Source organism: Schistocerca piceifrons, unplaced genomic scaffold (assembly GCF_021461385.2).
Source record: "Schistocerca piceifrons isolate TAMUIC-IGC-003096 unplaced genomic scaffold, iqSchPice1.1 HiC_scaffold_111, whole genome shotgun sequence".
NCBI lineage: Eukaryota > Metazoa > Arthropoda > Insecta > Orthoptera > Acrididae > Schistocerca > Schistocerca piceifrons.
The window spans coordinates 37,501-43,439 of record NW_025726918.1 but is presented as its reverse complement, the minus strand read 5'-3'; the positions used below and the strand labels follow the sequence as shown (position 1 = coordinate 43,439).

The 5,939-nt window shown below is 55.1% G+C and overlaps 2 non-coding genes across 2 annotated transcripts; both read right to left on the bottom strand.

Moving 5' to 3' along the window:
- Positions 1–610: 610 nt before the first annotated feature.
- Positions 611–765, bottom strand: LOC124727505. The gene has a single exon (XR_007007142.1). It is a non-coding gene; the product is annotated as a 5.8S ribosomal RNA (ribosomal RNA).
- Positions 766–1,116: 351 nt separating this feature from the next.
- Positions 1,117–3,027, bottom strand: LOC124727498. The gene has a single exon (XR_007007139.1). It is a non-coding gene; the product is annotated as a small subunit ribosomal RNA (ribosomal RNA).
- Between the last annotated feature and the right edge of the window lie 2,912 nt (positions 3,028–5,939).

Genomic DNA, 5,939 nt, shown 5'->3' with positions numbered 1-5,939 from the left:
GGTTTCACGTACTTTTGAACTCTCTCTTCAAAGTTCTTTTCAACTTTCCCTCACGGTACTTGTTCGCTATCGGTCTCGTGGTCATATTTAGTCTCAGATGGAGTTTACCACCCACTTGGAGCTGCACTCTCAAGCAACCCGACTCGAAGGAGAGGTCCCGCCGACGCTCGCACCGGCCGCTACGGGCCTGGCACCCTCTACGGGCCGTGGCCTCATTCAAGTTGGACTTGGGCTCGGCGCGAGGCGTCGGGGTAGTGGACCCTCCCAAACACCACATGCCACGACAGGCGGCAGCCTGCGGGGTTCGGTGCTGGACTCTTCCCTGTTCGCTCGCCGCTACTGGGGGAATCCTTGTTAGTTTCTTTTCCTCCGCTTAGTAATATGCTTAAATTCAGCGGGTAGTCTCGCCTGCTCTGAGGTCGTTGTACGAGGTGTCGCACGCCACACCGCCAGCCGGCTGTGCACGCTACCGAGAAAGTACCGGTATGCGAACCGCCAGGCGACGGGCGCGCATCGCACGTTTGAGGAGACGCGGCCGGCCCCACAGGCGGCCGCGACACTCCCAGGTCTGCGAAGCGGGGCAAACGCCGCGCGCTTCAGTATACGTAGCCGACCCTCAGCCAGACGTGGCCCGGGAACGGAATCCATGGACCGCAATGTGCGTTCGAAACGTCGATGTTCATGTGTCCTGCAGTTCACATGTCGACGCGCAATTTGCTGCGTTCTTCATCGACCCACGAGCCGAGTGATCCACCGTCCTGGGTGATCTTTTCTCAGTTTCCGCCGTCTCTTTCGAGACGGTCGCATAGGCGGGAGTGAGGCGTGTGGCGGCCCCTGTTCCAGCGTTCTGTGTCCAACGGCCTCACGGCCGACGGGCGTCGTACGGCTCCACACCGGAGCGGACAGGCACTCGGGCGAAAGTCATTCAAAACCGGCGCCAGGCGCCAGGTGCCGCAGGCCAGCCGCTCCAGCGCTTCAGCGCTCGTACCACACAACATTGCCGCTAGTTTTGAGAGGCACGCGTGGTTCCGCACGCGGCGCACGGCTACGGCGAGCCGTACAGGTAGCGTGTTGCGCGACACGACACGCACATCGAAAGACATGCAGTCTAGTCGGTAATGATCCTTCCGCAGGTTCACCTACGGAAACCTTGTTACGACTTTTACTTCCTCTAAATGATCAAGTTTGGTCATCTTTCCGGTAGCATCGGCAACGACAGAGTCAATGCCGCGTACCAGTCCGAAGACCTCACTAAATCATTCAATCGGTAGTAGCGACGGGCGGTGTGTACAAAGGGCAGGGACGTAATCAACGCGAGCTTATGACTCGCGCTTACTGGGAATTCCTCGTTCATGGGGAACAATTGCAAGCCCCAATCCCTAGCACGAAGGAGGTTCAGCGGGTTACCCCGACCTTTCGGCCTAGGAAGACACGCTGATTCCTTCAGTGTAGCGCGCGTGCGGCCCAGAACATCTAAGGGCATCACAGACCTGTTATTGCTCAATCTCGTGCGGCTAGAAGCCGCCTGTCCCTCTAAGAAGAAAAGTAATCGCTGACAGCACGAAGGATGTCACGCGACTAGTTAGCAGGCTAGAGTCTCGTTCGTTATCGGAATTAACCAGACAAATCGCTCCACCAACTAAGAACGGCCATGCACCACCACCCACCGAATCAAGAAAGAGCTATCAATCTGTCAATCCTTCCGGTGTCCGGGCCTGGTGAGGTTTCCCGTGTTGAGTCAAATTAAGCCGCAGGCTCCACTCCTGGTGGTGCCCTTCCGTCAATTCCTTTAAGTTTCAGCTTTGCAACCATACTTCCCCCGGAACCCAAAAGCTTTGGTTTCCCGGAGGCTGCCCGCCGAGTCATCGGAGGAACTGCGGCGGATCGCTGGCTGGCATCGTTTATGGTTAGAACTAGGGCGGTATCTGATCGCCTTCGAACCTCTAACTTTCGTTCTTGATTAATGAAAACATACTTGGCAAATGCTTTCGCTTCTGTTCGTCTTGCGACGATCCAAGAATTTCACCTCTAACGTCGCAATACGAATGCCCCCGCCTGTCCCTATTAATCATTACCTCGGGTTCCGAAAACCAACAAAATAGAACCGAGGTCCTATTCCATTATTCCATGCACACAGTATTCAGGCGGGCTTGCCTGCTTTAAGCACTCTAATTTGTTCAATAAGTAAACGTGCCGGCCCACCGAGACACTCAATAAAGAGCACCCTGGTAGGATTTCAACGGGGTCCGCCTCGGGACGCACGAGCACGCACGAGGCGGTCGCACGCCTTCAGCTCGCCCCACCGGCAGGACGTCCCACGATACATGCCAGTTAAACACCGACGGGCGGTGAACCAACAGCGTGGGACACAAATCCAACTACGAGCTTTTTAACCGCAACAACTTTAATATACGCTATTGGAGCTGGAATTACCGCGGCTGCTGGCACCAGACTTGCCCTCCAATAGATACTCGTTAAAGGATTTAAAGTGTACTCATTCCGATTACGGGGCCTCGGATGAGTCCCGTATCGTTATTTTTCGTCACTACCTCCCCGTGCCGGGAGTGGGTAATTTGCGCGCCTGCTGCCTTCCTTGGATGTGGTAGCCGTTTCTCAGGCTCCCTCTCCGGAATCGAACCCTGATTCCCCGTTACCCGTTACAACCATGGTAGGCGCAGAACCTACCATCGACAGTTGATAAGGCAGACATTTGAAAGATGCGTCGCCGGTACGAGGACCGTGCGATCAGCCCAAAGTTATTCAGAGTCACCAAGGCAAACGGACCGGACGAGCCGACCGATTGGTTTTGATCTAATAAAAGCGTCCCTTCCATCTCTGGTCGGGACTCTGTTTGCATGTATTAGCTCTAGAATTACCACAGTTATCCAAGTAACGTGGGTACGATCTAAGGAACCATAACTGATTTAATGAGCCATTCGCGGTTTCACCTTAATGCGGCTTGTACTGAGACATGCATGGCTTAATCTTTGAGACAAGCATATGACTACTGGCAGGATCAACCAGGGAGCTGCGTCAACTAGAGCTGAGCAGCCGGCCGCCCGGGAGTGTGTCCCGGGGGCCCGCGCGAACACGCAAGCGTCCGCTCAATCATTCTGCAAACAGGAGGAGGCTGAGCTCCCCTGCACAATACACCTCGAAACCCTCTCAGGTCCCGGCGGCGCGCAGCGCCGTCCCAAGTACTTGGTCGGGTTCGAGAGAGGCGCAATCGCCCGGAGTTAGGCGAGTAGACGCTTTCGGTGCGACCACCCGTGCTCCCAACTGAGCTTGCCGCTGCCGACAGAGGCCCGGGAGCGTGCTGTCGTGGCATTGCCGGCGGGAGACAACACGCGCCACCTACGGTGACCGGCAGCTCCAACGCCAGCGCCACAGAAGGACAAAAGCCCCACTTGGGTGCCGAAGCGAACTCTCCCAGCACAGCGCACGCGCCAACACATCCGCACAGCTGCGATACAAACCACCAGCGAGAACCGCTGGGGCGACCGAGCAGCAGACGGCGTCGCGGCGCCGAGCGCCGGGCGGCGGCGCATCCTCAACGCACACAGTCCTCAATCGGACCAGCACACTGAAGATGTCCACCGCGCTTCGCACCGGGCCCGCGAGGACCTACTTTGGCCGCACGGCGCCGCGCGCAGGGTGCGCCGGCGCGCAGCTGCGACGCCTGCCGCGTCCGTCGGCCGGCGCGCCTGCCACTGGCCGCCCCCACCAGCCGGCTGTAGCGCGTGCGCCCACGCACCGCGCGGCCAGCACGCCGGGAGGCGCCCCCTCACCGGCCGGGGACGGTCCCACCCAGGCCACCGCCGCGTATCGCTTCACACCCAGATGCCGTTTCAGTTTCGTCGGCATGGTGGGTATCGCTGGAACAACCGGTTAGTACCTCAACCTATCGTCGCCATCACCGATTCACCCCTAGCGAGAACAACCGCACCACAACAGGTTACCATTTGTTCATTTGCGTAACTTCACCAGAAAACGCAGGCGTCCATCGCCATTTGCAACTTCAACGATTATTGCATGCCTGTGTCAGGTGTCACGCCACACTACGTCTGCCCACATTACACGCAACAAAATGTGCACGCCTAGACAATACGTGGAAGGTGGCCCCCGTACGTATGCGATGTCCATTGCTCGAACGACTGTCAACCGGCCTCTGTAGCATGTCGCAGATATGGAACGCGGTGCACCATGCCATCACGGTGTGTGAGGAGAGACGACTAGGTCCGAATACATCAACAGACAGCTCATGCTGATCGCCATCCACGGCGTCCGTTCCTCCCACACGTCTCTATGGCGTACCACACTGCAATCCAGCTCTCATAGGGAGACGACACGTAGCTGCGTGCACAATATTTGCACTGTATGGTCCGCCGTTTTTGGGCGCAGTCGTTGTGCGGTCACACATGTGCCACGATGTATCATTCAGTACATAAGGACGAATGTGCAGTACAGATTGTGGTTCACGCGTACGACATCAGCGGACAGTTGACACAGGCCGCACCACAACGTAGCCTGAGTACGTCGCATGCGAAGGGCATTGAACATGCAAACTTCTCACCAACCAGCTTGCGAAGGCAGGGGGCAAGGTGGGGACGTGGGGAGGGGCGGCATGTACGTCCTGCTGCCATCCACATTACAGTGTACAGCAGGAGCATGTGGAAAGTGAGCAAGACTTGCAAGGTGTTTAACATGAAGCGATACACAGGGGTGCGGGCAGTGCGAGTAGCGAACTATATTGCGAGGGTTGCGGGTGGGCAACACTACAGTAATTGAACGAGTCGTATAACAATTACAGAGCAGGTTTAGGCGACAACGTGGGTTACGTTAAGGCGACAACATGGGTTAGGTTAAGGCACAACATGGGTTAGGTTAAGGCACAACATGGGTTAGGTTAAGGCACAACATGGGTTAGGTTAAGGCACAACATGGGTTAGGTTAAGGCACAACATGGGTTAGGTTAAGGCACAACATGGGTTAGGTTAAGGCACAACATGGGTTAGGTTGAGGCACAACATGGGTTAGGTTAAGGCACAACATGGGTTAGGTTGAGGCACAACATGGGTTAGGTTGAGGCACAACATGGGTTAGGTTGAGGCACAACATGGGTTAGGTTAAGGTACAACATGGGTTAGGTTAAGGTACAACATGGGTTAGGTTAAGGTACAACATGGGTTAGGTTAAGGTACAACATGGGTTAGGTTAAGGTACAACATGGGTTAGGTTAAGGTACAACATAGGTTAGGTTAAGGTACAACATAGGTTAGGTTAAGGTACAACATAGGTTAGGTTAAGGTACAACATAGGTTAGGTTAAGGTACAACATAGGTTAGGTTAAGGTACAACATAGGTTAGGTTAAGGTACAACATAGGTTAGGTTAAGGTACAACATAGGTTAGGTTAGGTTAGGTTAGGTTACACGTTGTTGTACGGAAAGGTGTAGGGGGGGGGGGGGGGCGGGGGCGGCAGGTTCGTTGATAGTGATTATAGTAAGTGAATGCTTGTGACATGATCAGATTTGTCACGTCAGGATGCACCTTTGGCTTATTAGAGGCGGCGCTCCAATTCTATGCTTGTGTGAGACCTGTGTCTTTGACTCATGTCATTGTTTGTGCGCTGTGACAGGAGGTACTATTGTGATGTTGGGTGCACCGTTGTATAGGACATGTGTGGGTGTTGGTGCCTGGTCTGCGCAATGGTGGATGTCGAAAGGCTGGGATATTGTATTTTCCGCACGGACCTCCTGGTCTGGTTGTGATAGTGTGGATTGTGTAATGTGGCGGAGAAGATGCACTGGATGTTGTTCCATGCTGGTGCTTACATATTGTATGTGCGCCTGTTAGAAGCAGAGAGTGGTGCGTGATCAGAGTGTCTGGCTGACGTGTGGTTCCCATTTTGGGCAGACTCTTTCAGCATGTATACGGACA